This window comes from Lonchura striata, chromosome 20 (assembly GCF_050655825.1).
Source record: "Lonchura striata isolate lonStrDom1 chromosome 20, ASM5065582v1, whole genome shotgun sequence".
In the NCBI taxonomy this organism is placed as follows: domain Eukaryota; kingdom Metazoa; phylum Chordata; class Aves; order Passeriformes; family Estrildidae; genus Lonchura; species Lonchura striata.
Window position 1 is genome coordinate 11,646,798 of NC_140722.1, and position 14,944 is coordinate 11,661,741.

At 40.6% G+C, this 14,944-nt stretch overlaps 1 long non-coding RNA gene across 2 annotated transcripts in view; it reads right to left on the reverse strand.

Moving 5' to 3' along the window:
* Positions 1 to 2,042: 2,042 nt before the first annotated feature.
* The window catches only part of LOC146765736 (uncharacterized), a 93,764-nt gene continuing 80,862 nt past the window's right edge, over positions 2,043 to 14,944 (reverse strand). Inside the window, exons 2-3 of one of the 2 annotated variants that reach the window (XR_014949681.1) lie at positions 7,525 to 7,785; positions 2,043 to 5,016 (exon numbers count right to left, since the gene is read on the reverse strand). This is a non-coding gene — a long non-coding RNA (uncharacterized LOC146765736). Of the gene's footprint in view, positions 5,017 to 7,524; positions 7,786 to 7,808; positions 8,907 to 14,944 lie in introns of those variants that run through there. The other variant, XR_014949680.1, reaches the window with a different exon arrangement.

Sequence of the window (14,944 nt, forward strand, 5' to 3'; positions counted from 1 at the left end):
TAAAAGAAAGGGAACTATATAGGAACACCATATGCATTAATAATATCGACTAACTGCAGGCCAAGAATAATGAAAAACAAAGTATTCCATACATGCACAAACAGAAAGGAAGAGAAAGATTGGAGTCACAAGGGTTAAAGTTTTATCAACTATCATTGGTAGTCACCTCCTGACTGCTGCTCAGCAGATAAAGGCTGATTTTGATGTTGATGGAGTTCTGTACATGAAATAACTGCTGCTTTTGCCAGTGTCTAGAAATGCCTGAACTCCAAAGATTAATTTTTCAAGTTCATGCATTCATCTAATGAGATTATCTGCATTTATCCCATTTACTCTGGCCAGCAGATCCTGTGCTCTCACATCCCCTAATCCATTCCCAGCTGCACACAGGCTTTCAAGTCACTCTGGAGCCGTGTCCAGGACACACAAACAGGTGCTAAAAATATTGGTACATCCAGGACTGGGTAACCCCAAGCTGAAAAGCATTTTTGATCTCTTTGAGAGAGAAATCTATGGGAGATATTCCTGCACCATCTTTCGGTGTGAGCTACTGGCAGGCTTGTGTTTTACTAAAGCTCATTTTAAGTGATTCTGATTATGCTGATCCATCAGTAGGAAATGGCAGAATTGTGGATCAGGTTTCATTGTAGCCCAGAAGAAGCACAGGATTTAGATGGGACATCTTTAAGATTTTTACAACAAACACAAATTATGTCTGGTGCAAGCTGTGGTAACCTGGACTTCACCTACGCAGATATTTCACCAGAACAATTGTTTGCAAGCTGATCCTTAAGTACTTTATGAGAGATAAATCTAATAACCTTTCTGGGAAAACCTCAGCAGGATGCAGACACTGTAATAATCCATATGCAAGCTACCACATTGTATTGTGTGCTGTCAGACAACTCAATTATTTTCTTCCAGATCTAACATAAGCTTCTGTTTAGTAAACATGATGAGAGTCAAACTTTTACACATATATATATATAAAGTGCTTAATTTGCATGCAAAATTGCCCTAAGTATGTATGCAAATAGGAAAACTCATGCACAGATGACTAATTAAGTGCATTTATGTGAGAAATTACCCAATGCACGCATGGAATCTCAGTAATTGTACACACAACTCTGTGAGCCATTGCCTTTGCAATTTGGACATGTAACTGATTGAAAAAATTGTTTCTCAGTACTGTGTTGGAATAACTGATGTGGAGCACACGGCCAGAAGTAGGACAGCTGAGGGGGCTTTGGGAAGAAACTGCAAAAGCTTGTGAGGAGCTTTACAGTAAGAACAGAATTTACCATCTCCACCATTACTGCTTTTGTATTCACTTACAACCATCCTGTGCTAATCTGTGGCTTGAACAGAGTCAAATCTGAAAAAAAAAACCAATCAGAAATATAAAATCAGAGCCATGGCACAAGAAGTGGTGCCATTAAAATTAAAACTGACTTCTGTAGCCTGCTGTTGCTTGTCCAGTATGTGTTTTGGAAACAAACAGCAAATTTTATTTTGTGTGTCTTGATCAAGCTCCCTTTTGTCTCATCCAAACAGGCTTTGTGGTATGACAGCAGAATATCCCTCTGGAAGGTTCAGGGAGTTTTGGTGAGAAAAGGGATATTTATCTGTCTGTTTTAATTTTCCAGGCATTGATGTTATTATAAGTTCTGTTATCTCTAAACACTGAATAGTTCTCTTTATATCCCCAGCGTTAGAAAGTTCATGCTGAACTTTCTTGATGAAAGTTCATGCTGAATTTTGTTAAAATTCAATACAGAGAACAAGTTCTTTCAATATGATGTGATAAACATCCCCGACTTCAATGTCCTGCAGAGAAAAATACCTGTCCAAATTGTTTGGATATGCTCTGGCTGCTGAAAGCAGGGAACATCCTCAGCCTGCTTTGTGATGTTTTCCTATTTTCTGGTCATTGTGCTGATACGGAGCATAACAGGGAGAGGAGCACCTGTTTATTTACTCTCAACTCGAGGTCAAACGCTTCAATCAGCCACTAACACATGGCAAATGTGTTTGTGGGCACAGGCAGATGCGAGGAGCAGGGGGAGGAGGAGGGAGGCTGGGCAGGGCTGGGATGCTGCCCTGGCCGGGATGCTGCGCTGCAGGGACACAGCTGAGCTGAGAGCCGGGCAGCAGGGGAGGAGGACGCGCTGCTCCAGCCTGGTTTTGCTCACAGCGAAGTTCCTCGGATCCAGGAGGCTTTCAGGTCGGCTTCTGCCGCTAAGTGGTGCTCTAAACAGCGCAGCATCCTCGTGGTACCCGAGCTCTCAGGGAGGAGCAAAGCAGGCACTGCCAGGGTGATGCTCACACTTAACAAGTGTCCATTACGCCGATTTAATCCTTCTGTGCCTCCGGATAAATCAGGGGCAAGAACAGGCCAATCCGAAAGATTAAAGAAATCCAAAGATTGAGCCCTGCTATACAGTAGCTGAAGCAGAGGATTACAGAACAACAATTCTAATTTTCTAAAAGCTTTGTCTGCCTTCTTTCAGTTCCTTCTTAATTATTAGTATTGTTCTCTCCAAGTTTATGGTTAGAACTTGAAGTACTTACCGAATATAACTGAAGAAAAAAAACTTAATTAATATTTGCAATTATTCCAGAATGCATTTTTCAAACAGATGCTCCATATTTTACCAATTGGAAAAAAAAAAAAAAAGTTGAAAATAGTTTTTTTGTAGTATGTATCTACATGTACATATAATCCTTCCCACCCTCCAAAAACAATGCAATTGAAAAAAAAGGTGAAAATTTATAAGGAGAATGCAAGCTTGCAATTTCTGCTCTCCTCAATCCCAGGAGAAGTGGAAATGCAGCAGGCAGAGGAGCTGTTTTGGCATTTTGACACCCAAGTTTTTGCCCACAAAATTGGATTCATTACCTGGTGTGCAACAAGCCAATGGTTACACACTCAAGAGATTATTTATTTGAGAGCTGTGCAAGCCTGGATGCTCTGCATATTCCACAAATCAAGCACCACCACTGGGATCCACAGAAATTTGGACTTTCCAAGTACAACCCCTCTGTGATGGTTTTGTTGGTGTTTTCTGCACAGATTACATAACCTCAGCTGACACCTCCACATGCCCCGGGGAAGGGTCTGCACCTGGGCAGGGTCTGTAGTTGTGATTTTTAGTATTATAATGAACATATTCAAGCTTAGGATCCATGACCTTGAGTGTGTAGCTAAATTAGCAATGTGTACAGAGATCTACATCAATATCTTATGTTAATACACCCCCAAGGCTTGTTAATTCCTGGGTGTCCTGATTTAGAGATGCAGCTGCTCTGGTTCCACTGTTTAGGTTTTTCCTTTCTTGCTGATTGGAAGTGCACAGAGATCTTACATCAAGGAACATCCTGAATTAAGATAATCTTGACAAATTCCACATTTTGCAGTGCTGTGAGCCCTTGTCCCAAGCAATTCTGCACCCGTGGTGCTTCTCAGTCTGAGGGTCCTGAGGAAGGATCAGTGGGCAGAGCTGTGCAGAACCAGGAACTCAGAGGTCCGAGTTCAGGAGTCTGGAAGCTTCTCTCCTTTTTCATGGGTGGAGGAGGAGGAATTTCTTTAATCCCAGTCTGTCGGAACTCAAAATGTCCCTCAGACATTTTTGGATATTTCGGATCCATGTCAGAAGCATTTGAGACCCTGGCAGGCAGCTGCAAACAGCTGTGATTTTGGGTTTGAACCATGGGATGATTTACCAACCTTGCAGGAAGGACAAGAAGTCACAAAAGTTTAGATATTATAGTAGAAGTAGTCATAAAGTAGAGGGAAAAATTTTTGAGTGCTGTACAGAGGGGTTTTGGTTTTGTACATGGGGGTCAGAGGTTTAAGATGGATTTGGGATTTGGGCCTGTCCTGTCCTGCCTCTTTCTTCTTCCTCACCTCCATGTTCTTGGTGATGTTGGCACTCACAGATTGGTTTAGAGTAGAAAAGCACCATTTAATATAGGTAACAGGCATTGGGGAAAAACTGTTAACATGTAACACGTAATGTACCATATAAAAGATAGAAAATCACCATTTAATATAGGTAATAGGCATTGGGGAAAACTGTAACCATGTCACACGTAATGTACCATATAAAAGACAGCAGCAGCCCTGGGTGGAGGGAGAAAAGAAGAAATTAGGGGTAGAGAGGATGTCAGGGTGTGTGTGTGCCTCTGCCTGAGCTGTGAGCAAACCACAGCAGCCCGAGGAGAAAATCTTTTAGCTAACTTGCAATAAACTGCCTTGAGACCCAACAACAAAGACTGCTGAGCCTTTCTTTGGAAGCTCGGGTTGGAGGAGGGATTTTTCCACCACACGGAGCCACCCCCTATCTAGGGTGGGCTCTGGCACCACTCCAGAAAAGGAATTTTCTCCTTTTCTCTGCCGTGGGTCTGTCCTACAAGCTGAAGGATGGAGAGAAAGGGTGGCTCAGGAACACTCGGGTTCTTGGATCCACGTGGCCTCTTGGTGGATTTCTGGATTTTGCAGCTCCTGAGGGAGCAGTTCAGTATTTCTGTATTTCCACACCCCTGAGGAGGTGTCTCTGCAGCCAGGCCTGGGAGTCAGCACTTTTTAGCTGATCTGAGGACCCTAAAACCTTGCCTCACACTGAAACCCACTGAATATCTGCCCATGTGAGCTGCTCTGCTGAGCAGAATCCTTTAAAAAAGGAGGTGGAACTTCTGGGGAGAGGATCAGTGCCTTTTGTGAACTGTATTTGTGTTCAGGGTGCTAGTTTATTCACAACATTCCCTGAAAAGTGCTTTAAATCAACAATCAAAAGCCGAAAGGGTATCAAAGCTGTACAGGAACTGATTACTACTATAAATTTTGCTGAAACAAGATGATGCTTTGCTGATTCTTTGGTCTTTTTCTGGTGAAAATATGTCAGTGTTAACTCATAGCATTGACTTCTCTGTTTTTTTTTTCATTTTTGTTCCATGAGATTATTTTTAGCTGCTGTGCATTAGCTTTGCTTCAGAAAAATACTGAGCAGCTTCTTCCTGAAAAAAAACCCAAATGATTTATTGACAGAAATTCAACAATACCTGTATATCCATAAAATTAATGTCACATTGACCCCTTCCCCTCCCTTTTTGAATGGAGTTGAGACAGATGTTAGAGACACATGTGAATTTCTCAGGAGAGAAAGAAATATTACAGGTAAATCAGCTTTATACCAGAAAATCCAATAGAAATGAGTATAAAAGCTGTAAAATAAGTAAACTCTTAACAGAATATTTTCAATATTAGAGGAAGTGGCCAAAGTTCTCAAAACAACTTCTGTGAGTTATTTATATTATAGAATAATTTCTGAGCTCCAAACAATGGTAGGGAACAGCAGCTGTCCAAAATGTCCTCTAGAGAGAGCAGCAGAAATGCAAAATTCAAATGCCATGCATAGGGTCAGGTGCAAGTCCAGAAACAGCATGGTTCTGGCATTTACATTTTGTGGGCGTGCATTTACATATTTAGAAATAAATTTATAGTGGTCTGCAATTTCTCTGGGAAGTTTTTGAGTTTAGCTGTGGCTTCACCATCAGAAATCCTGGCCGCTCAAGTTTTCCAAAACTTAATCAACGTATGTCAACTTTAATATCTTTTTTTGTGATGCAAGAATTGTGCAATTGGTTGTAATATTTTCCAAGTGTTGAAATGCACTTGGCCAAGGCCAGCTCTGTGTGGTGGAATCAGTCTGGCTGCCCTGTCTCTGCCTTTCCCACTGTTCAAGCACTTCCTTCTTTTACTTTGAGAGACCTTTTCCTCAGAATAAATCCAAATGTAAGCAAACTTTCTGAGCTGCTATCTTACTGTTTATCTTCAAGGAAATACCACAAACTCAGTAGCAGTGACCTCAGTTCTTCACCTGAATTTCAAACTGTCAGATGACTTTCTGATACCTTTTTTTCTTTATATTTTTGTTGCCTGTAAATTTAGCCTCGGATCTTGCTATGTACAATTAACTCTAGTTTCTGACATCACCTTTCTGCACATGTGAGATTCAAAGAGAGAAAATGTTCAATTTTTAGCTCCTTTTGTCCTGTTTATGCACAGCCTGGGTCAGACACTGCTCCCACAATTCCAGGAGCAAACATGGAGGTATTCCAAAATAAGGATCCCACCTAACCAGCTATCCCAGGTAAATTAATCTTAATGGGAAATTAATCTGATTTTTTTTTTTTCCCACTTGTCCTGGCTGGACCAGGAAAGAGGTACAAGTTTGAATGTCTTCATTTCAGAGACAAGAGTTACACACACTGTGAATCCTGTCATGGACTGTTTTATCCTCAGAAATTATTTGGAAAAAAGAAATACCACTTACATTTAAAGAAAAAAAAATGAAGGGAAACATTTTAAAATGTGGCTTTGTATTACTTAGAGACTAAGATTTCTCAGTGTTGGATTCACTAAAAACTTGTTTAAATATTGGACATAATTCCTACAGTGGTAGATGTGGATAAGGAGCTTCAAAACCCCAGTTTAAACCTGTGAGAATCTTTCTGTTAAGGGAAAACAGGGAGAATATATTTGGAATATAAATGAAGCACTGGGTGGGTTCCCCCCCACAGAATGTGTACATCTTGTACATTATTCTGCAAACTATAGCCCAAATATTGATTACAATTTGAAATAAAATACAAAATTACATTTATGCCAAGTATCATAAACAACCTGATATCCTCTCATCTCTCAGAGTTTGTGGAGAATGGAGACAACAGCATTTCCTCACAGGAACGATAAAGAATTTAAAGAGTAGGATCAATATCATAAGAGGAACTTCTACGTGTACATATCCAGCTGAATTCCCAGCAATATAAAAGGGAAATATTTGTGTTGAACTCCCTGCCTAGGGCTTTAATTTGCTGTATACTACCATGCATTACGGCCTGTATTAATTATCTAATTGAGACATTTATATGGTCATCAGGCAAGTGGGGACCTGGAGAGAAATCCCTAATTAAGACTTTGGAGTTTGATAAGAGGCTGCTACAGCACGGTGATAAAACACTATTTTTGTCTTATCTTATGAATGTGTCAGGGCAGATTATGTTAAATGCTACCTACATGCATAATCAGATGACATATCTCTGGCAAGGCCCACAGATAACAGTCTGCAAATGCACATTTATTATTTCACAGTTCAGACTGCTAAAAGGAGAACAAAACTTGTAGATCCAAAAGTGCAGCAAGTCCACCTGGGCTGTGCCCAGTGTGTCCTGCGATGGGTGTGTCCCTTGGGATTTGGGGACAGAGGTTTTGGGGTGTCCCTTGGGATTTGGGGACAGAGTTTTTGGGGTGTGCTGGGAGCAGCTGGAAGGCAGCAGCTGGAACCATCCTGCTGGCTCTGGGTTGCTGAACTCCCTTCGTGCTCCCTGGCACAGGAGGTGCATTACAGACATTGGAAATTCAGTTATGCCCAAGGAATCCCTATCCCAGTGCTCCTTTTAACCCTTCATTTGCCGCCCAAAGAGAGGGGAACAAACAGGGGTAGTCAACACTCCCCATCTCACCTCGTTCAGAGTGCACTCCCCATTTCTTGCCATTGTGAGTTTGCTGTGAATGCTGAATATGTCATGCAAAAACAGCTGCAGTGAAGACTTTTTGGGTTTTTTTTCTTGACAAGTTTTCTGCAAAAATCCAGAGCTGCTGTGTTTTTTGCACACTTCCTCCCCATCCTTATTCTCATCTGCATGCTTGACTCAAACAATAGCATTCACTTCAAGATCTCTTTCCTCATTGGTGCTTTGAGATCTCCAGGAGGATGCTCAGCTCTACCACCAAAGCAGAAGAAAGCAAATTCAGAGAACAAAACATACATGACAATTGTTTTTAGTGTTTTTCCCCCTGCTGTCATCCAACACTGCTGATATCAGTGGTAAATCTCCTGCCATATCTTTAATTGTTGGTCCAACAATGGGAGGAAATATTTACAAGGGTTTTATATATGCACATATTTATATAAATACATATATAATGTGTATATGCTTTATACAGCTATACATTTATACAGGCACACGCACTAAATTTAACACTGCAATTATAATTTGGGATTATTCAAAGCCTGCATTATAAAACTTCCACAACCTTCTACCTGGATAATATCTTTTTTAATTTTCTGTTATTTACAGGCATGCATAATACAAACTGACAAGTGCTAGAGCTGCAGAAAAGAGGTGAGAAACAAGGACCAAAGGTTTTTGCTAAGTAGCAGGATGAAAGATGGCTTAGTGTAATTTTGCAGAAGGATTCAGTTTTACAGATTTCCAAACAAGAAACATGGATATTAATGGGGTTTTGCAAAGAGCAAACTCAATAACAGTCCTAGTCAATTAAAAGTACATAAAGTATTAATGTCTTGTCCCCTGGTTTGTGTTTAAGGGACTGTGGAGACCAGTGTTTAAATCCCAGAAGAAAAATCCCAATCCTGTTCTCAAACCCCCTATTTGGAGCTGTCATCCATTACCAAACAGCACTTCATTAATATGCAAAAGGTTTCTGCATGTTTCCCAAAACATTGATTAGGTTCAGGGATTTCGGAGAGCTGAGTTTAAGCAGCCCCTGTCTCCCAGAAGCTCAGAAACATCTCAGCTCTGTCCTCTCAGCTCAGCGTCTCCTTCTCCCTGTGCAAACGGCTGCAGGGCTGCGAGGTGGCGTCAGCATAAATCCACCAGATTCCCAGGGCCTGGATGCTGCTTGTGATGTGCTCCAGGTCCACAGCTCTGTCCCCTGAGAGCTTGGGAAAAATGGGAAATTAATTGGAAGCACAAAAGAAGAGTAACAGCTCAAAAGCTGCACACACCTGGTTGAGGTGCAAGCCAGGAGCTTTCCCACAGTGATGGCCCAGGCATGGCCAAGACCTGGCCACAACAACTGACACGTGTCCAGTTTCCAGCTGAGAAGGAAAAGGAGAAAAACAGGAGAAAAAAGGAGAAAAACCACTCGTGAAAATTGTATAACCCCTCTGCTTCTCGTTTAACATGATTACTGCATGTCTAAATAGGTGATGGAATGAACAAGACCCAAAAAAAACTCTGTGGGTTTGATTGATGGAGTGCCCCAAAGTAAAACACTCATTCTGAAAAGCTGAAGAGAAATGCACACTTTTAATAACATTTTCAAATTATTTAATCATACAATCAGGCCTGACCTTGTTCAATATGAAACTTCATTACAGCCTGGAATGTTAATATGGAGTTCCAAAAGCATCATAAATTACTGGTTTTTTAAATGATGCATGGGCCTGTCCTGCTGTGGCCAACTGCAATTTTAATATTTTCTTAAGAAATGAAGAAATGAAGAATTAGCAAATAATGGCATGATCCTGAAATTACTATTCTAGGGATCACAGTTTATTAACTGGATAAAAAAGATAAAGTCATTACTCATTTCCATAGGTACATGATAGACAGTCTTTTTTTGAGGGGGTGGGGGAAACCCTACATGCTTATTTTTGAATAGATCCATTAATAGTTCAACTGACCTACCTTTCTGCAACATGACAGGTCTGACAGTCAATGAAGGAATTACAATGTCTAACTGGCAATTTCACCATCAGAAACATTTTTTTTTTTGTACATGAGTAGCACCTTATAACAACTTAAAAATGGTATTCACTGTTTGAAAAGGGCAAAATAAAACCACTTGCAATATTGACTGACAGAGATCCTTATTTGGTGCTTATTATTTACAATAGAACAAGGAAAGTGTGTGGACAATTTAAATGGCTTGAAAAACCAGGGAAACAGAGTCCAATGAACTTTTAGATCAAAAATGCATTTTGTAAAAGACCTGCAATGACTGTTTGGAATAAAGAAGGGAATGCTGGAATCTTGGTGGCCTTCAGGAACAGTCCAGTTCAGTCCCTGTTTGATGGTTCTGTAGATTTCAATAGGACTGGATTGAAATAAAATGTTCTTTGCTTAATTGCTTATCAAAGCATCATAAAAAATTGTGATTGTGGGTCAGACACTGGGCCAGGAAAGCTTCCCCTCCATGTCTTAGCACACCTGTGTTTGCTGGGGTCTGGGGGTCTGTGGTGCAGGGTATTCCAAAGATGAACTCTTTGCTGGCAGCACTGAAAAACAACAGCACAGGCCTGGAAACAAAGCTAATCAAACATTCTGCAGCAATTAAAAAATAAAATTGCGCTTTGTCATACGATTTTTTATATAATGAACAGAATGGAAATGTGGAGATTCAAGCAGCTTGAATGCTCAATTAATTCAAGTTCAATTATCATTATGACCATCACTATGAACCTTCTCACCATCCCTTCCCCCCACCTAAATCTCTGTTTGTAACCTCTTCTGCATACTTTTGAATCTGTACCAGATTAATTCGAAAAGCATATAATGTAAATAAAACACACACAAGACAGTTCAGCTTTTTTTCTGTGATGCTCATCCAAGGCTTTCCTTGCCAAGAGGCAGAAGTACTGAGCAATATTGTGCAGAAATCTATAATTTCCTCTACAATAACCTCGGTTTGCTTTATTTTTTATTTTTTTTAAATTTCTTCTGGCCATGAGACAACTTCAAGAGTTTTCATGGGTTTCATTGCCCGGAACTAATTGATTGGAAAGCACAGTAAGTAAAGAATTCCATTGTTTTCAACCACAATATTAAACAACTACTTAGCAAAGGGTGAGAATAATGGAGAATAATTATTAACTGGAGAAAATATTCAGAACACATGGTAAAACAAATAATTAGGCCCAATTGTGCCAGTTCTGTGCATGTTTTACACTGCCTGCAATGAACTCCCGTTTGAAAGCTCAGTTTTACACTGGGCAATGGTTCAAAACCCAGAGACACATCAGTCCCAGGCAGGAGCTCAGAGAGAAGTGCCAGACTGTAACTGACTGACAGCACTTCCCACTGCAATCTGGGCTTGTCTTCCAATCTTCTACCCAGCTCTGCTTCAAATCCAACTTCATTTAACTGAGGAATTCTAGCGAGGTCAGGCACAGGCGGGGCTGCCTGCAGACACCAGCGCTCCTTTGGGCTCTTGTAGCATCACACACGGGAGATTTACAGGAGAGATGTGGGTCTCAGATTCAAAGGGAGAACTGAGAGTTTCTAGCCAGGCAGAAGCCTGGGAAAGAGCTGGAGAAGAATGTAAATAATTCTTTATCCCTTTTGCTATTCACATTGTTTATAGTGAAGTTCTACCACTGTGCGTCAAGCACTGTACACCAATGCTGTGCGTTGTTTTCACTTCAGGAGCAATGGAGTTGGTCCTCACAAAACTCTGTATAAAAGAGCAGTGTATTTTGAATAAATCAGAGTTTTACTCTCAGCAGCCTTCTGATCAGTCTTTTCATTCCCATCCTGCCTCAACAACGACAGAGAGAAATGCCGCATTCCTTCTGTGGCAACAACCTCACCAGACAGAACTGCCACAAAACCCAAAATGTTGGATTTGCAGCTACTGAATCTGTTTGTGAAGTCCACTACTCGACAGCATGGCTGTGCTCTCACGTTTATCTTAGGGCAAAAATGTAACTGGAAGAACAAATAGAAGGGAAAATACAATTGGACAGTGCACTGGCAATTACAGAACTGAGAATTAATGCTACAGAGGGAAAAAAAATGTGTTTTGGTGATGAAAGTCATCTCTAGAGTTACAATTAAGATGAAATTTATTGCCTCTGCTTAACATCTGTTTTATATTTATTCATTCTGATAAAAAATTATATCCTGGATCCAAAGCTTCATCTTCCAAAGTTGCAGAATGAATGTTAATTAAATATTTGATATAAAGTCTTTTAAAAACCCACAAAAATTACTCAGTTTACTTAAAATAGGAACCAGCAAAATACAAAGTGTGGTATCAGATCCCATAATGAAGTCTTTCAGTTCCCTTGAACTCCCTGCATTTAATGTGAAATATAAAGGACTAACTTTTATATTTGTTTCCTTCTGGTATAAACAGACTGTGTAATGAGCTGCTGTGTGATAGGAACTGAATGTCACTTAGAAGGCAACACGTCCCCAGCTCACTGGTGGCTTTGCCCCTCTTAATCTTCACCTTATATCTGAGATGTTCTTTCCCTTTTTCATGGATGCTCATTATGTATCTGTTACTCATTCACTTTGCTGGATTGGAATAAGTATGGACTTCTAGATATGACATAATCTAGCAAAAACTACTAGAGGAATGAATATTATTTGCTGAAATGCCTCCTGCTCCTGAACAGCTTGTCAGTCTGCTCGCTCCTCAGAGGTCTGTTTCCCCATTAGTGCACATTTCCCCAGCTGAAGATTTAAGGCTTTTTTTCATCACTGTCACAATAAAAAAAAAAAAGAGGAAAACGAAGCAGGTGGTGTCTTTCTAAAGTCCAAGTGGTTTTTAATGATCGTTCTCTATTTCTTCAAGTGCAGAAATTTCAGTTCTGATTAAAATGAAAAAATGACAAGCCATTACAGACAGACCTCCATTCTCCAAAGGCTCTCCTCTGAATACACAATATGTTTTCCTATATAATGCATGCACCATATTTCAATATTAATTATAGGAAGGTCTCTTTGGGGTCACATGCTAATTATATCTATTTAGAATTTATCATGCTACTTCCAATATAATGCGCTGTCATTGTGTCCTGTTGTTTTTCCTTGCCTGAGGCAAGAGGAAGCTACAGTAAACCTGAAAATAGAGGCAAGAAATGTTCATTTTAAAACATATGGGGTGAAAGCTGCACTAAGGGCCCTGCCCAGTGCTCATTGAAATCAGCAGGAATCATTATGTTAACCTCAAGGGAAAAATGATTTGAATCTGTTAAATGTGTTCAGTTCTATCTGAGGGGCTCTGTGCATCTCTCAATGTAATGAAATGGTTGTGCCACAACCCACTGTAAATAATCAGGGAAGCATCCAGCATCAAGCCAAGGAGGAGGAATTTGAGCTGCCCTGATTCTGACGGGGTTAGGCTGGTACTAAATGGCCACAAGAGAGAGAAGAATCCAAGCCTCTGTTCCAGATCATCTCGAGTGTGTTTGGTGTGTTCATCTGTAGCAGTGTGGGATCACTGGGTCTGTGCAGGAGGCAGTGACAGTGGGGGTTTGTTAACCAACCCCTCTGTTGCAGTACTGGATTCAAATATGTCACATTTTAAAAATTCCCCCTCACTGCAAGCCCTAAAGATACAAGCACATTTGCTGATAAACACTTATTGTATTTATAATTTTCTTTCTAATGACAGATATAATTCTGTCTGCAATTTCCAACACAAGGCATCTTCTCTGTGTGAGCAATCCTCCAAGTTCCCTGCACAAATCTCAGCTAAAATTAAACGTTGCCTCCTTTAAACCACCACCCTATGAACACAGAACCACATCCACATTTCCAGCCTTGCCACCTATGTGCTATTATTAATGCTAGAGACTTGCATCTGCTTTCCAGAAATGGGTGCCTGCAGGATTAAACATGGATAACACATGGAAAAAAATTTCAGGCACCAAAGAGAAGCATCTTGGCCTAAATTATGCCTCTTGTGTTTCCTGGCCTTCTAAGTTGTTAGTGCCACATTACCCAGCAGCAGTGACACAAATCAGACAGTCAGAGACTCAACACCTCATCCAAATTTCCGCACATCCTTTCAACCCAATTACTGCAACTGGTGCTCCTTTTACCTTCTGTGCCTTTCTGTGTCTGCATGAGGGCTTTTCTAAACACACATCTCAGTATTTAGGTGGTGCCTGTGAGTAGCCTGACTCCTAGAAGTAAGACTCACAAGATATAAATGTGAAATGACATTTGCATATCTATACCTCACTGTGGTTACCTTTTTTAAAAAAAAAGTCTATAATGAGATGTTTTCAGAGTAAGAAAAATGTTAACATCCAGCCCACTAACTGTATATTTTTTATTGATAGGTCTCAGCACAGAGCAAACCGATATTCAAGTGGAGAAAATGAATTATCTGGAGCCAAATGTAATTTTATTTTGGTAGGCCAACAATCAATAGAAGAAATGCACAGTCATTTCAGTAATTGCCACAGCTTCATGACAAATACTTCCTAGAAACTCCTGGCTAGGTGATCTCAGCATCCAGGGTTACTGAGGTCTCTCTTTAATGCAGGTTAGCTCAGATGTTCAGAGGCACATGCAAATTATGCAAGCATGTGGGCTATTTAATTTTAATATCCAAGGTCATGAGTCAGATTGTCTCATGTTATGTAAAAACCTTGTGGTGAAAAATGGAGCTGAAGTGTGAGAATTTCACTTTATTTACCTGCAAAATAGTACCAAAGCCAGCTAAGCTGGTAAAACCCCATATGAACACAACTTTCCCAAGGTCTAAAGGCACAAGACCACCTTCCACAGGGATGTTATTGCAGAGATGGAGGCTCCCTGCCACAATCAGCTGTGCCTTGTGAAGCTGCAGAGGCAGCTGTAAATCCTGCTCTGAAAACTGCTGAGCAAAACTCACTGAGCTCCTCTCAGGGTTGGCTCCTTCCTCACCTTCTGTCCAGCTCAGGGGACCCTGTGTGGCATTCACACTCTCTGGACAGACAGACAGAATTCTGTCTCTCAGGAGGAGCACAGAGAGAAGAAGAGAAAACAATCTTTACCTCTGATCCTTTGTTTTGCCCATGTGGAATGTGGTGTGGAGATTGTTCACCTGCAGTGATGGCTGGGTTGGATTCTGGAGAAGTTGTTTGGGGTCAGTGACCAATGGATCCAGCTGTGGCTCAGCAGACAGTTACAAGTTAGTTAGTTAATTAATTAGATGGGTAAGTAAGAAGTAAGCATGTAGAACAGGATAGTCTCTCTTTAAATAGTCTATTAATGTAATATAGTATAGTTCTAATAAAGCAGATCCTTCAGCCTCCTGATCTGGAGCAGACATCAGCATTTCTTCCCCATCAGGGTTCTGCAGTTTTTTTACTATACCCTGTTCAGCACAGAACACCAGGAGAGGAGGTGCAGC